Here is a 17,309-nt window from a genome sequence, read left to right on the forward strand (position 1 = left end):
GTACCTGGGGGTCATGTTTCAAGTGAATGGAAGAAGAACCACCAATATAAACACGATTACCTCAAATGCCAAAAGGAGTGCAGGGCTATCCAAAAATTTTACTGGGACAAAAGGGGTAAATGCAGAATTGCAGCCCTTAGATTGTTTAAGGCTAAATCCTTCTGCCAGCTAACATTTGGTGCCCCAATCAACATCACTACAAACTACAAAAAACTGGAGAGTGTTCAATCAAATTTTTTAAAAACCGTTCTCCAGGTACCCAAAGGCATTCCAAATGCATTAATTAGTTATTCTGTATATGATACCTTGTACAGGGCCTGCTGTAAGCCCCAGGAGGATTGGCTACATCAGGGGCGTGGTCTGATAAGCAAAGGCGTTCCTGCTACCAAAAAAAAAATAATTAAAAGGAGAAGAAGAAGAAGAAGAATATGCAGTTTTATACCCTGCCCTTCTCTCTGAATTAGAGACTCAGAGCGGCTTACAATCTCCTATATCTTCTCCCCCCACAACAGACACCCTGTGAGGTGGGTGGGCTGAGAGGGCTCTCACAGCAGCTGCCCTTTCAAGGACAACCTCTGCCAGAGCTATGGCTGACCCAAGGCCATTCCAGCAGCTGCAAGTGGAGGAGTGGGGATTCAAACTCAGTTCTCCCAGATCAACCGAGAGTGACGCACATGATGTATGGTCTCTGTGGTCATTTCAAAGACTTTGTATGATATATGCAATTGGTGTCCGGAAGAAATTTACCTGCACTGTTCTGATGGGAGCTATGTGTCACAAGTTGATATGGTTTCCAACACCTGCTTGGGAAATGCCTAGATACTTTGTGGGTGGAGCCTGGGGATGGGGAGAGTTGGGGAGAGGGAGGACCTCAGGAGAGTATAAGGTCATAGAGTCCACCCTTCAAAGCAACCATTTCCTCCATCTGTAGTCTGGAGGTAAAACTGTAAATCTGGCAATCCTAATCCCATGCAGTGAATATCAGTTTTAACCTAAAATGGTAACATAGGAAACCCATCCAACATACATATTGTTAAGAAAACATTCCATTGCCAATCAGCTGTGATGACAGTCTATGATTATTCCCAGACTTTACTCATCTCTGCTCAGGGGGTTTATATTTAGGAAAATCTCTTCCTAATAGAAAATCTACTATATCCAGGAACTGGTCTTTTTGTTCATAATCCCACAGGTAGACATAGGGTTGCCAAGTCCCCAGCCTTCCCCGGCGGGGGACTTTCACGCGTGTGAAACTCTGTTGCACCATAGAGTCCCCCCGCAAATGGCTAGAGCATCTGGGGAAACCATCACTTCCGGGGGACATCGCGCTGACAACATCAGGGTACGTCCGCCCCACTGACCCAATGTGGGCTGGCAGGTTGGGAACCTCCCAGGCAGGGGAATACCCACCTGGACTGGGGGCTTGGCAGCTCTAGATAGGCAAGGTTTTTTTTTTTTTTAAAGCAATGTGGCAATAGACACTGTGTTGTGAAACTGCACTATAGCTTCATGGATTAATCCCACTAATACTCCCCAAGATTTGTGCATGCATGGAGAGAGGCTGGGGAGGGATTGTGGCTCAGTGACAGAGCATCTACTTGGCAGACAGAAGCTTCCAGTTTCCATCCCCAGAGTTTCCTATAAAGATCAGTTAGTAGGTATGGTGGGAGAGCTCAGTCTAGCACCCTGGACAGCTCCTTCCAATCTAAGTAGACAATACTCTGATGGATCAAGGGTCTGATTCAGCATAAGGCAGCTTCACATGTCCATAATGCTTAAAAGTGGGTGAAGGTGACTCAGCCCTCCTCCTTGGTAGTGTTGTGTTTGAGTGTCTATGGCCGACAACAGATGGCCGGTTTGGGGTGGCTTGAAGTCACCCCAAAGAGAGCCAGCCGGAAATAGAGCACCCTAGAGCTTCAAGACGGCTCTCAGAAAAGGGGTGGACCATGGGCACCTGGAGCATCTGGAAAGTTCACACATCCTGTCCGCAGCTCCCTGGGCACTGTCCGGGCACTTCCTGGCCTTCCAGATGGCCGGGGAGGCTCCTTGGAGGTGTCCCAGCGAAATGACACCGGGATGGGGATGGAAAACAGATGTGCATGTGTGGACGTGCTTTTTTGGTCCGCCTGCCTACCACCCCCCAGGTGGCTTTAAAAGCCCATCTGTTATCACCCTATATGTGTTTTTTTACAAAAGAAAATGGATTATATTGTAATTATTGCATTTTATTTATTTATTTAATTATTTTAATTATTTAATTACTGCATTTTAATTGATTTAATTATTTTAATTATTTTATTGTATTTTAAGTATACACATACACAAACATTGTGAAGGCTGTTTTAATATCAACTGTTTTTCATGTTTTCATATTTGCTACCTTGGGGATCCTGTTTGGATGGCAAGGCAGCACCGAATCATTTTAAATAAATAGCAAATATTAATTATTTAGGTATCGTTTTCATGTATAGTCCAACCTTTTTCTCTGGGATCCAAGGTGGATTACTGTATAGCCTTTGGAACATCTTTGTTACAGGCTGTCCTTTAGCTGACAAGTTCTGTGAGGGGGTGGCCATCAGATCGCTCCCAAGATAATACCTCTCTCTGTCATGGTTGGTAGCAGCTCTTATCTAGGAAGCCTGATTTGTTTTCTCTCACCACTAGATGACAGGTGGGTGATGGCCTGGCTCATCCTAGTGTTTGGAGTAGCTTGTTTTTTGTTTTGTTTTGTTTTACTCATAGCCAGCAATTAAGTTATAAGATGCTTAGTTTTAGCTATGCATCTGTATGGGCTTGGATATACCCTCGACCTGTCACATCCAGAGTGCGTGAGGTCCAACTATGCATGCAATGGAGCCCAACCCAGCGTGCCCAAATCCATATTGCCATGGCCCTGCCACCCATGCTGTGATGGTGGCTCACCTCGTGGCACCCCACAACTCCATCCCAATGTACAGAATGGGGCAGGCCAGCAGCATCCCCAAGGCAAAGGCCAGAGTGAGTCATGGTTGACAGGTGGGGATGCGGGCCAAGCCCGAGCCCACAAACAGACAAGCTATACAGGGGGAGGAGACAGGTGAGCTGAATGAGCCAACCCTTTCTTACTTGCACCTCTGATGGGGGAGGGGGGGAGAGAAACTGTTGTATAGGGCTGAGTCCCCCTTTTCTGAATAAGAGACTCAACAACAAAGGTGCAGAAAGAGATGAATGGGCAGGCCTTTATTATTTTCACATTAATGTGGGAAGGAGAACAGACCTTTCACCCCCCCTCTCCATTCTTCTTCGAAATTCTTCCCCACACCATCTTATACCTTCCTGTAAACAAAGGCCAGTTTACAGATTGGCTACACCATCCCCACTTTTGACATTTTGATTACATTTATTGGTCAAACTTATTGTCCCAACTTAGAAGTGAGGGATAAATTGATATCACCCTGGGTTGCTAATCAGGACCTCCAAGTAGTATTTCTCCATACCCCATATCTGCGGCTTTCTCCCCTTCCCTTCCCTTCTTGTCTTCAGTGTAGGCCCCCTGGCCCAATTCCAGGATGAGTGAGAGCAGAGCTTCTGCTCTGACCTTCTCTGAGAGATAGGCTCCCAGAGGTAGAAAAGATAGCCTGCTTTCCACTGAAGGATGTTTACAGAACAAATGATGATAACAAGCTTTTAAAAAAAAAGATTCTTTTATATCTTAGCAAAGACTCCTAATGGAAACCATTGTCCTTCCCACCCCCCCTCCGACCACTTCAGGCCTAGAATAGAAAAGGCACTATATACTTTAGGACACATTATGCAAGTGTAATGTATTGAGTGCATGGAGTGTAATGGCAGTGATAATACTGAGAATATAATGGTAAGGCAGGTTAGTGCAAATGAGTTCTATGATCAGAATTAGTGCAATTCTGTTTGACACTCTGTCCATGTTCTAGAGCAATTCTGAATCTACGTCCTACAAAACTGCAGCTGGAGCCTCTGACACTGGATCCCGCCCCAGTCACAGCTGAACTCAGAGACTGCCTGAGGAGGCAGGGAGAAGGGGGTGAGACCGCAGCTAGAAGAGAACCCATCACTCAAACCAATCGGGATGGTTGGGAGGCTTGACCAATAGAAGGAAGATAGATTTGGCTCAGTAGCTCTGCTGTGCAACTGAGAGAGCCTGGCAAAGCAAGCTCTCCCTTCCCACTTCCTCTCCAAGGGAGAAGCCTCAGCCAGTGGACAAAATAGAGTCTTTGCTCTGTAGCTTCTGTGCAATTGAGCAAGCCTGGCAAAGCAAGCTGTGATGCAGAAGGAAGCAAGAGAGAGGGAGAAGGAAGCAGATGACAGCCAGTTGCTCGGGGGCTTGATTAGAGCTCTCTGAGGGTCTGATTCGGGGCCCCCAGCCGCAGGTTTGACACCCCTGTGCTAGAGGATAAGAGGAGCAAAGGATGTTGAGGCTGGGGAGGAAGATAGGCTGGAGACTGTACACGGAACAGAGAGCAACCAAGACAGCTCCAGTAGCAGGTGCCAAGGAGGTGAAGGAACCCCTTGCCCCTCATTCCGAGGCCTCAGCAGCCTGTTTGTCCTACCGCACATCAGAAGGCAGAGGCCACAGGAGGTCAAGCATGCCAATCTACAGCATCTCATCTTGAGGCCTGGCTAAGTTTCTCGGTGTTTGCATGCGTTTGAGAACCTGCGGATGGGAGCTTAGCCTGCTATGTCTGTAAGCTTGAGGACTGTTTATTCAAATCTCCTTGTAAGCAAACCTGGATCTCGTATATTGTTTCCTTGGGATTTCTGCAAATCTTAGCGCTCCAGCCAGAGCCTTAATTGCAGGTAGGTTTTCTAAAAAGTTGTCGGTTGATCAGTAAGCAGGTTGCAAGATAGAATTTGTATCTAAGAGCAAAGATTCCTAGTAAGACCCACCCCCACCCCCGAAAAAAAAAGAAAGGTTTTTTATTAAAAAAAATAAATAAGTTTATTGAAAAATTCCAAGTTGTACATAGCCTTTTGAAATGAATTAGTGTCAAATAAAATTGATTCAACACATAAAATTCTGCTGTGCATACAGAAGGTACAATACAGTATATATAACCTTGCAGATCATTTTATATATAATTTACAGTAAATAAAATCCAGTCCGCCAATAAATAAATTTGGGCTGGGATTGTAGACTGGGGGGAAATCCCAAATAATACTCATGAAGGGTTGTCAACTCCCACGTGGCAAATACTTAGAGATTTTGGAGGTGGAGCCTAAGAAAAGTGGGACTTGGGAAGGGGTGGAACCTCATGTGGGGCATGATGACATAGGGTCCACCCTCCAAAGCAGCCACTGATCTCTGTTGCCTGAAGATAAGGGTGCCAAGCCCCCGGTCTAGGCAGGGATTCCCCCACCCAGGAGGTTCTCAGCCTGCTTGCTCACATTGGGCCAGGAGGGGGAACCTCCCCCGACATCGCCAGCATGAAGACATCACCTGGAAGTGACATCATCATGCTGGTGACATTGTGAGGTGGCCACTCTAGGCATTTCTGGGAAAACCATAGAGTTTTCTGGGGAAATTCTATGGTTTTCCCAGATGCTCTACAACGAGTACCATAGAGTTTTTTCCTCCCAAATGGCTAGAGTGTCCAGAAAAAACATAGAGTTTCCCGGAAATGCCTAGATTGGCAGCCGTGCGGTCACTGCTGCGCTAATGTCACTCATGGGTGACATCATCGCGCCACATGCTCAAAGCGTGAGAATAAAAGTCCCCCGCCAGAGGTTGTAAGGGACTTGGCGACCCTACCTGGACATCATTCATAATACTGGAAGGTCTCCACCCCCCCCCCACCTTGAGGTTGGCAACCCACTGCACACATACATGTCCAAGGAGACCAGTCCTGGTGATGGCTAATATTAGCAATTCTGCCAAGAACATTGCTATGTGCATCATTATATGTTTTCCTCCACCAGGATTTCAGTTGTATTTTAAAACCCTGAAGGATCTCATTTTACACAAAAAAACTTAGCCTATTTTTAACTGATAGCACTCTGCTGGGGAGGGATTGTGATATACCACCCTGCAAAGAAAATGGAGCAAAGTCCCTCTGGGCAGGGGAAAAAAAAAAGAATATGAATATCTCACCGACTTAAAAATTCAGCTTATTATAAGATTTATTGGGGGCTTTATCTTTGCTGGTTTTACGTCGTTATCCATCATGCATGAGGAACGACGGGCCTTAACTTTGCACTTATCTAAAATTCATGAAGTTCTGGTTTCAAGGAACACGTTGCATACATCACTGCTGTCTCGTGCATATGCTCCTGGCCGAGCAATATTCCACAATGCTATGGAAGAAAGGGGGGGGGGGAGAAGTAGATGACTCATCAGGCCTAGCTGGCTGGAGTTACCCATGTAGCAGGATGGATAGACCGCATGGTGTTCTGTTGTGCAGCAAAGGAATGGACTGTACATCTCTTAGGGCTGCCAGGTCCACTTCAGAAAATACCTGGGGACTTTGGGGGCAAAGCCAGGAGACTTTCCCATGTCCCTAAAAGAAATAAAATACAGCAGTGCAGTTCCCCTGAATACAGTCTTCATTTCCCCAGAAGCTGGCTGCACTTCCACTAAATGAAAGTGCACGCACACACTTACAAACAGCCAAAATAAATGCAGTTTGCAAACATACACTTTTGTGATCTCATTGGGGCAGTTGACTCATGGGAGTTGCTGAATGTAGCCATCTGATGTATTTCCACCAACTTCTAACATAGGAAACAAAAGGCTCTAGTTCACTATTTGCTCTGTATTCTTGATGCTTGGCAGGGGCAACAGTGGGAGGTCTTCTAGTGTCTTGGCCCCACTGGTGGACCACCTGATAGCACTTTTTTTTTTTGGGCCACTGTGTGACAGAGAGTTGGTTTGGATGGGCCATTGGCCTGATCCAATATGGCTTTTCTTATGTTCTTATAACCCCAAGTAATGAAAAAAATACTATACAAAGTCTATAGAAATATATGGTTGTTCAAAATTGTCAACACATAAGGTCCACACACTTAACCACTACACCAAACTGGCTCATAAGGAAGACATCTCATAAGGTCATCTTCCTTACGAGCCAGTTTGGTGTAATGGTTGAGTGTGCGGACTCTTATCTGGGAGAACCGGGTCTCATTCCCCACTCCTCCGCTTGCACCTGCTGGAATGGCCTTGGGTCAGCCATAGCTCTTATGGGAGTTGTCCTTGAAAGGGTAGCTGCTGCAAGAGCTCTCTCAGCCCCACCCATCTCACAAGTCTGTTGTGGGGGGGGGGGTAAAGAAGATTGTGACCACTTTGAGACTCTCAGGGTATAGGGCGGGATATAAATCCATTATTATCATCATAGTCGTCGTCATCGTCATCATCGTCTTCTTATCTCACAACACAATTACACTCCATAGTAAAGTGCAGAAATCTTCGCAATGTATTTCCTGCTTCTATAAATCCACAAAGAATGCCAAGTAAAGAGACAGAAAATCCCATGGTTCTTTCAAAAAGTTCCTGCAAAGGCTTGTAATCTTAAAGTACTTTACCAAAGAATAATCATGATAGTATTCATGAGTCCCGGTCCCATACAAGGAGTCAACTAATCTCTTGTTTTGTTGATTACTTCTTCCAAGCAGGACTCCTACAAACCAATTGAAATTTAAAGCCATAACTCTGCAAAAGAGCTTTTTATCCAGCCATTTAAGAAGCTATACTTACATATGGAGGTGAAGCATCACCAGAATAATTCATACAGCAATTCTCACTAACCGGCATCCATCAGCTGGTCAGTTGCACAGATAAGGAGCGCACAGAGCTTAAAAGAGCTAATTGCATGCAGCTGGTGTTCAGATTAAAGGCACAGAGCCAAAAGATGATTCACAAAGTTGTGTATATACACATAAAGTCCAGCATGAGAAGACTGTAGATTTATACCCCGCCCTTCTCTCTGAATCAGAGACTCAGAGCGGCTTTCAATCTCCTATATCTTCTCCCCCCCACAACAGACACCCTGTGAGGTGGGTGGGGCTGAGAGGGGTCTCACAGCAGCTGCCTTTTCAAGGACAACTCCTGCGAGAGATATGGCTGACCCAAGGCCATACCAGCAGGTGCAAGTGGAGGAGTGGGGAATGAAACCCGGTTCTCCCAGATAAGAGTTTGTGCACTTAACCACCACACCAAACTGGCTGACATGATTTACAAGTAACAAGTGAGGTCCAAAGGAAGATTCAGACCGTACGACATGATGGTATTGAGTTTGAATATCCGCATTGACTCCTGCCTATTGGATATCATCGCAGGTACCCTTAGCCTGATTTTTATACAACACAAAATATTGAAAAGAATTAACACTGTTGTTCTTTTCTTAAAAAAAAAAAAATGGGACACCAAAGGGCTTCAGTAATGTCATTTTTAATTCAGCTTCTGTGTTCCAAAAACCCTAGATCACACTGGGCAAATGGTACTTTCTACATAATGCATTCCACACTTGCATATTTTAGATACACCACATTTTTGCTGGCATAGGTGGTCGAATGGTGAAACTTTCATTTTATACCTCCCCGAGGTGGATTATATCTGTTGGTCTTCAAGCCTTGTGCACAGACCAAACATCTCCCGCAGGTGTGATGTCCCATCAATCCAGCAGGTATAGCCTCATGGGGATGCATTGTGGAGTGTCTCAAAGTATCACTTTTTGTTGTTTAATTTAATTTAATTTATTTTTTTTTAATTTATACCCCACCCTATCCCGCAAGCGGGCTCTGGGCGGCTTACAACATTACAAAGACTTTGCGAAAACATTAAACAAACTACATCCAAACTGGCCAATATCATAATTACAAAATCTATAAAATTGCAGAATCACAGAATTAGCAAAATAATATCTGACATAAACACCTAGATGGTAAGGTGCTGGGGGAAGCGATGACTTCAGGGGACACCTGCTGGATCAGTTAAAAGCCTGCAAAACTTGGATAAGACCCACAGAGCCTGGATCTCCAGCAGCAGCTCATTCCACCAGGTGGGGAGCCAGAACGAAAAGGCCCCGGATCTTGTTGAAACCAGTTGGACATTCTTAGGACCAGGGATTATAAGAAGATATTGTGCAGCTAACCTCAGGGCCCAGGGGGGTTCGTATGGGGAGAGGTGTCAGACGAGGAACTTCAAACAAGAGCGGATCATAGTGTTTCAAAATTAATCCATTTATTTGAGAACAATCAGTCTAGTATTGAGGCAAGTTGAGTTTGATAACTTTCAAGGCCGTGCCTTGCCTTTTTGTACATTTCAAAGAAAGGAAACAATATGCATTTTCACACTCTCAGAGACAGTCGGTTCTTCCCATACTCCCTTATCTCGCTCCCAGGAAGCTCCCCACTGATCGCCTTGGGCCTGCTTACTTCAAAGGCCCAGATGGTTTCTAGGCCGGGTGTGAAATTCTTCTCCTTGCGGTTTGGAATTGCTTTGGGGAAGGATACAGGTTGCTGTTCTCACGGTTAGTAACAAGCAGGGTCACAGCAGAGTACAATATGGGGTTAGTCATGTCAAGCAGTACATTACATGTCTCATAACACTACAATCTAAGTTACACGTCTGACAAGAGGCGGTCCCGGAGATATGCAGGCCCCAGGCCATAAAGGGCCTTAAAGTTAAGGACCAAAACCTTGAAATGGATCTTGTATTCCAGGCGTAGCTAGTGCAGTTCGCGCAGCACCAGATGGATCCATGCCCGAATAGGCCTCGATACTAATAACTAGGCTGCAGCGTTCTGCACTTGCTGAAGTTTCCAGAGCAGGATCAAAGGTAACCCCATGTAGAAGAGTTGTTGTTGTTGTTCTCTGGAATCCCACACATGGAAGCTGCTCACAACCTGAGATGTCATTGATCAGGTGGCAGTGTTTCAGCATGATCATGCAAATCTTGTTGGCCAAAGGGATACAGCCCAAACTCCATTTAAAAAGAAGACCATAGATTTATACTCTGCCCTTTTCTCTGAATCAGAGTCTCAGAGCGGCTTACAGTCTTTATCTTCCTCCCCCACAACAGACACCCTGTGAGGTGAGTGGGGCTTAGAGAGCTCTCACAGAAGTTTCCCTTTCAAGGACAACTCTAGCAAGACCCAAGGCCATTCCAGCAGCTGCAAGTGGAGGAGTGGGGAATCAAACCCGGTTCTTCCAGATAAGAGTCCGCACACTGAACCACTATACCGTACTGGCTCTGGTGCAAGCCTGGTATGCTGTTCTTTCTCGTGGGTATGGAAAAAGTCAGCCTGACAAACAGCGAGAGCCCTTTTTCTTGTTCCAGTTATAACTGAATCAGGATACCCCCTGGTTCTAAAATCTTGTGCCAATGATCTGCTGTGCTGCAAAAAAAAAAATGCATATCATCCATTGAATTTATTCTACTTCTGATAAATTGTGCATAGGGGAGATTCGTACACAAATGGGAGGCATGGAAAGAGTGACAATGTAAGAAGGAATTCCTGTTCATAGTCATCTTGAAGGTCGACACCGCCAATCTGCTGTTCTCAGATCTGCAAGCCAGGGTATCAAGAAATGAAATTGACATCCTGTCAGTATGGCTGGGGAATCTGATATTGGGATACATCAGTCTCCCCTCTGCCATTTTATGCGCACAACAGCCCTGTGTAGATGAGTTTGAGTGTGTGTGACTATTCCCAAGAGACTTAGCAAGTTTTTCTAGCATGGTTAGGATTTGAAGCTGGGTTTCACAGAGTGAGTGAGCAGCCATGAATGAATTTCATAATCTGATTTGTAGTATGTCTTATCTGTTTAAGATACAATTGTATGTATTTTTAGATCAATATAGATGATCGTTACAATGAATTCTGGCACTATTGAACCAACTGAATTGTATTAATAATATAAAAGGTCCCAAGAAGCAGGATTTCATATCCAAATTGTTTCCATTCCTGGGCCAGCCTGCCATTGGACTATCTGCAAGGATACATATGAGACTTTGGCATCTTTGTGGACATTTTATGTGGACACAAACGTGGACTATTGCACCCTTCTTAAATCTTCGTTCGCGAAGCCAAGCCGAGAGAGAGAGAGAGAGAGAGAGAGGTGCAATGAGTAACTGGCATGGCTTTCCTTTTGTATTGTGTTTAAACAATTTATTGGTAGCATATGGTTACAAAACTTAACTATTTCTTATTTTTTTTTCTCCGCATTAACTCATATGACATTTCCATCCCCCCTCCCTCCAATGTTGACTTCCCCGAGGTTATAAATTCAAAATCAATACTAAAGGCACTTCTAACTGCTCAAAGTTCAATGTATATATTCTTACTACTAAAAAATTGTCCAATGTTTCTTTACTTTCCAAGTTTTCTCCATATATCCTTTAAATTTTGTATTGTTTCCATTATTATGTTCTATGATGATACATGGTGACAATTGATGTTATATTTGGGGATTTAGTGGCACTTAAATACATTTCTATTGAACTTTGATGCGCAGAGAGTTGGTTGTGTATTTCTGAAGCTTTTCTTCCTCTGTGGTCCCGATACTACTGTGATGGTTAGGATCTGAAGCTGAGTTTCACAGATCCGTCTGATACTCTAACCACTTCACCAGAACGATGTTTGTAAATTACAGACGTATGAAAGGAGTTAGTGACATTTTCATTCAACTCATATTAATTGTGGTTAATTACATTTGTCTGATTTTTCTTCACAAAATGAATATGCTCACCTTAAACGCAACAACACTCCAATTTCTCTCTGATATTTCGTTGATGGAATATTAAACATTTTAAAACTTCAGCATAGTTTTCCCCTCCAAGTGGGATACCATCTGGTCATCGCTCGGTAGCAGTTTCCCCCGTAATTAGTACAATATAGAAAATGGATGTTACATCTCTAGTTATCCCCCCACCCGTCATCTAAATTTATTGTGCGCGTTGCATCCAGTTTATCAGAACAATTTTAAACTTGCTCGGTTTCATGGCATTTTGTAAATCTTTGACACTAAAAGTCTCTTATCACCAGCTGCTGACATTTTCAAATACAGTCAATTCCCTAAGCATCAAATGTTCTTTTTGTAAACTTTGCATAGCATTTTTTATCTCCAGACGCTCAATCCAATATTGCTTCTGATTATCTGTAGCATTTTTAACATCTTCATAAGTGCTTTGATGATTATGACATAGCAAATCCATATACCTAGGAAGGTTGTATTTCTTCCTCATGGAGAGATTAAATGATAAAGTAACCCATCTTGATAGCAAAGATGTAGTCAGTTAAAGTCAGATATAATTGGGTTGTGTCGATTTTAATTCATTGTGTCAGATGAACTAAAATAAAGCTTGGCTTTGTTCCTAGGGTTTCTGTCATGTCCAAGCTTGTGTTGCTACTTAACTCTAAAACCACTAAATCTATCTATCCATCCATCCATCCATCCATCCATCCATCTATCTATCTATCTATCTATCTATCTATCTATCTATCTATCTATCTATCTATCTATCTATCTATAATCTACCTATCTATCTATCTATCTATCTATCTATCTATCTATCTGTCTGTCTGTCTGTCTGTCTGTCTGTCTGTCTGTCTGTCTGTCTATCTATCTATCTATCTATCATCTATCTATCATCTATCTATCTATCTATCTATCTATCTATCTATCTATCTATCTATCTATCTAATCTATCATCTCTCTCTCTCTCTCTCTGTCTATCTATCATCTATCCATCCATCCATCCATCCATCCAGAGGAGAGTGACGAAGATGGTGAGGGGTATGGAGACCAAGTCCTTTGAGGAAAGGTTGAAGGAGCTGGGGATGTTTATCCTGGAGAGGAGGCAGCTGAGAGGTGATATTATCACCATCTTCAATTACTTGAAGGGCTGTCATATAGAGGATGGTGTGGAATTGTTTTCTGTGGCTGCAGAAGGTAGAGCCAGAACCAATGGGTTTGAAGTTAAATCAAAATAATTTCCAGCTCAACATTAGGAAGAACTTCCTGACCGTTAGAGCAATTCCTCAGTGGAACAGGCTTCCTCAGGAGGTGGTGGGCTCTCCTTCCATGGAGGTTTTTAAACAGAGGGTAGATGGCCATCTGACAGCAATGTAGATCCTGTGAATTTAGGCAGAGGTGTTTGTGAGTTTCCTGCATTATGCAGGGGGTTGGAATAGATGACCCTGGAGGTCCCTTCCAACTCTATGATCTCTCTCTCTCTATCATCTCTTTGTCTGTCTATCTATCATCTATCCATCCATCCATCCATCCATCCATCCAGAGGAGAGTGACAAAGATGGTGAGGGATCTGGAGACCAAGTCCTATGAGGAAAGGTTGAAGGAGCTGGGGATGTTTAGCCTGGAGAGGAGGCAGCTGAGAGGTGATATTATCACCATCTTCAGTTACCTGAAGGGCTGTCATATAGAGGATGGTGTGGAATTGTTTTCTGTGGCTGCAAAAGGTAGAACCAGAACCAATGGGTTGAAGTTAAATCAAAAGAGTTTCCAGCTCAACATTAGGAAGAACTTCCTGACCGTTAGAGCGATTCCTCAGTGGAACAGGCTTCCTCGGGAGGTGGTGGGCTCGCCTTCCGTGGAGGTTTTTAAACAGAGGCTAGATGGCCATCTGACAGCAATGTAGATCCTGTGAATTTAGGCAGAGGTGTTTGTGAGTTTCCTGCATTATGCAGGGGGTTGGACTAGATAACCCTGGAGGTCCCTTCCAACTCTATGATCTCTCTATCTATCTATCTATCTATCTATCTATCTATCTATCTATCTATCTATCTATCTATCTATCTATCTATCTATCTATCTATCTATCCCCGCCCTCCCCACGAAAGCAGGCTCAAGGTGGCTTACGCACTCATGTGAATACATGGAACATAAAACCACATTAAGATATAAAAACATAGAAATCAAATTGTTTCAAATGCTATAATGATCTTTGAATTTTTCTATTCTGTTGTTCCAGCTGGGTGTTCTATAGAAAGACCGATCTTAGGCTCATGTTTAAGGTGGTCCAGTTGTTTCAGAGTCTGTTGTAGCCTGTGATCTTAATTTACAAATGCCTGGTGGAAGAGCACCATCTTACAGGCCCTGTAGAACTGTGCGAGTTGCGTAACTGTGGGATGGTGGACACATCCAGGGGTCATTTTGTAGAAAAATAGGTGGTGGAGCTCATCCAGGGATTGTTATGCAGCTCCACCTACTATTCAATGGACAAAGAGGTGGTGGAGCTCTCAGAAAGGTTCAGGAGCTGAGCTCCTGTGAGCTCCCACTGAATCTGAGGCCTGGACACATCTCATTGAGGGGTCAGTGGGCAGAGCACCACTCATTAGAGGTGGGTTAATGGTGGGTCAGGGGATCACAAATTTTGGAGCATCAGAGAATGGGAACTGCTGGGCTTTGGTTTGTCAGGGAGAAAGAGCTTGACGGGTCAAGGTATGGAGATCAGTGGCAATGGTAGCAGTTGGAAGTTGGACTCTCTGGATTGGGCCCAGTCATGTTGGAAAGGTCCTTGGCTGTACCCTTGCCCACTCTGTGCAATATCCACATGCAGGAGTCCTTCATGATTTTAGAGTTAGCAATAGTGACGTCAAAATACATTAAGTTTCTTTCCTCCTTTTCCCTTAGAGAGCCAGTTTGGTGTAGTGGTTAAGAGTGCGGACTCTTATCTGAGAGAACCAGGTTTGATTCCCCATTCCTCCCCTTGCACCTGCTGGAATGGCCTTGGGTCAGCCATAGCTCTGGCAGAGGTTGTCCTTGAAAGGGCAGTTCCTGTGAGAGTCCTCTCAGCCCCACCTACCTCACAGGGTGTCTGCTGTGGGGGAAAAGATAAAGGAAATTGTGAGCCACTCTGAGATTCAGTGTGGAGGATGGGATATAAATCCAATATCTGCTCCTCCTCCTTCTCACTACTGGACAGTACTGTGCTCTCATAGAATACCTATTGTTCTTTTTAAATATAATGTATTTATTTTATAGACGCAAACATAGAAAACAAACATAGAAAAGGGCAGGATAAGATAGAAATACCACAATGGTTCATTTATACAGAAACAATGATATTTTGGTCAACAAAAAAATAAAAATAAAAATCAGTAAGTGAGAAAAGCCATCAATATTATCTAATGCATTGTAGCTGATAACATTTTTCTATCTATAAAATTGCTGAACAGAGGGGGCAGGCATAATTTCTGGAGGAAATCTAGATGTGATGCAAGTCCTCAGTATATATTACTGAAAACTCTATGCTTTTACCATAGAGTATCTGACAATTCTTAAAAGATTTGTGATGTTACTTCCAGGTTTTACTGGAAGTGACATAACACCATCATTGAAGGCTGTCCTCCATGTGTCCCATTGGTTACCGAGCTGGATCTATCAACCCTATGGGGAAAGAGAACACATATCATTGATATACTGTAACGAGGCACATATCAAAAGTCAGAGGTGACACAAATATCTCTTAAATGAATGAACACGAGATACTTGTGCGACCTTCAGTGATAGCAACAGAAAAAGAGATCACCATGGATTGGCAAATCCCCACCGGCTGCTGATGGGGGACTTTTTTTTGCATGCATGATGATGTCACCCAGAAGTGACATATTGCACTGGATGTGTCACTCGGGGATGTGCTAGGAATTCAGGGAAAACTCGATGGTTTTGCATGGGTATGCTCTATCGATTGGGGGGGAGAACTCTATGGTGCCATAAAGTTTTCCCCAAAATTGCTAGAGCATCTCTGCACAAAACCATTGTGTTTTTTCTTGAATTCCTAGAGCATCCACACATGATGTGCCCAGTGCAAAAGATCACTTCCGGGTGATGTCATCAGGCCGCACACGTGATGGGGCTCTTTGGGGTGGGGATTCCCCGGTGGCCCACTCTGTACCATTGGGTTGGGGGCCCTGAAACAAAGGGAAAACCTGCCTCAGTGGGAGCTTGGGGAGCTTGGGAAGCTTGGGGAGCTTGCCTCAGTGGGAGCTTGGGGGAGGAACGGTGGCTCAGTGGTAGAGCATCTGCTTGGGAAGCAGAAGGTCCCAGGTTCAATCCCTGGCATCTCCAAAAAAGGGTCCAGGCAAATAGGTGTGAAAAACCTCAGCTTGAGACCCTGGAGACCCTGGAGAGCCGCTGCCAGTCTGAGAAGACAATACTGACTTTGATGGACCGAGGGTCCGATTCAGTATAAGGGAGCTTCATATGTTCATATATGTTCATATCATGAACAAGAAATGGTGTTTCATCACTTTCAAACCTGTTACAGAAAGTGATCTCCATGTTGTAAATGCTGGCAAACCAAAATGTAACTTTGTTTTGTTTTGTTTTTAACCCCACTTACAGCTAGCAGCCCCTCTAAGTTTCTTAGCCAGTGATAGTATTGTTTTTATATTATGCTGAAAGCATTTGAGGCTCCAGCGTAGATGAAGGTGAGCTTCAGGTCTTCCTCTTCTGCAATGGGAAAATTTAAGGCCCATGAAAATTAATCAGGCACCAAAACAAGGAGGGAAAAACACCACGAGCTGTGCCAAGAGAGGCTTTTTCCCCGAGACAGAACAAGTTATTAATTTATATTTGTTTACACAGAGGGTCAACCTCAGCATCTGCTTATATGCAGCCCATAAAAGACTCCTATCCATTATTTATGGTCTCTATATACTTGTCTCGGAATTAAATTAGTATATTTATGTCTTTTAATATTCCGTGGAGGCAGGAATCCGGCAGATAACTAAATCAATTGAAGTTAATGGTGGGGTACCTGCTTAAATAAACTTCAAGGGTCTTGTTTTCAGCATCAACATTGCAGAGCCCTGATCTGATGGGTCGTTGGGGAAAACAACAATCACTCGTTCTCCCTTGTCTCCTCACAACAACCCTGCCTCAGCAGAGCCAGTTTGGTTTGACTCCCACTCCCCCACTTGCAGTTGCTGGAATGGCCTTGGGTCAGCCATAGCTCTCGTAGGAGTTGTCCTTGAAAGGGCAGCTTCTGGGAGAGCCCTCTCAGCCCCACCCACCTCACAGGGTGTCTGTTGTGGGGGAGGAAGGTAAAGGAGATTGTGAGCCACTCTGAGACCCTTCGGAGTGGAGGGCAGGATATAAATCCAATATCTTCATCTACCTCACAGGGTGTCTGTTGTGGGGGAAGGAGATAAAGGAGATTGTAAGCCGCTCTGAGACTCTGATTCAGAGAGAAGGGTGGGGTATAAATCTACTGTCTTCTTCTTCTTCTTTTCTACTACTACTAGTACTACTAATACTACTGCTACAAAGCAATAGAGTCCACCCTTCAAAGCAGCCATTTTCTCTATTTTATTTATTTTGGTTCATTTATATTCTGC

The 17,309-nt window shown here is 44.0% G+C and overlaps 1 protein-coding gene across 2 annotated transcripts in view; it reads left to right on the forward strand.

The window, feature by feature from the left end:
• Positions 1–17,309, forward strand: part of LOC132573533 (pro-neuregulin-3, membrane-bound isoform-like) — a 1,173,232-nt gene that overhangs the window by 507,405 nt on the left and 648,518 nt on the right. The gene's annotated exons all lie outside the window — the stretch shown is intronic.

This window comes from Heteronotia binoei, chromosome 6 (genome assembly GCF_032191835.1).
Source record: "Heteronotia binoei isolate CCM8104 ecotype False Entrance Well chromosome 6, APGP_CSIRO_Hbin_v1, whole genome shotgun sequence".
In the NCBI taxonomy this organism is placed as follows: domain Eukaryota; kingdom Metazoa; phylum Chordata; class Lepidosauria; order Squamata; family Gekkonidae; genus Heteronotia; species Heteronotia binoei.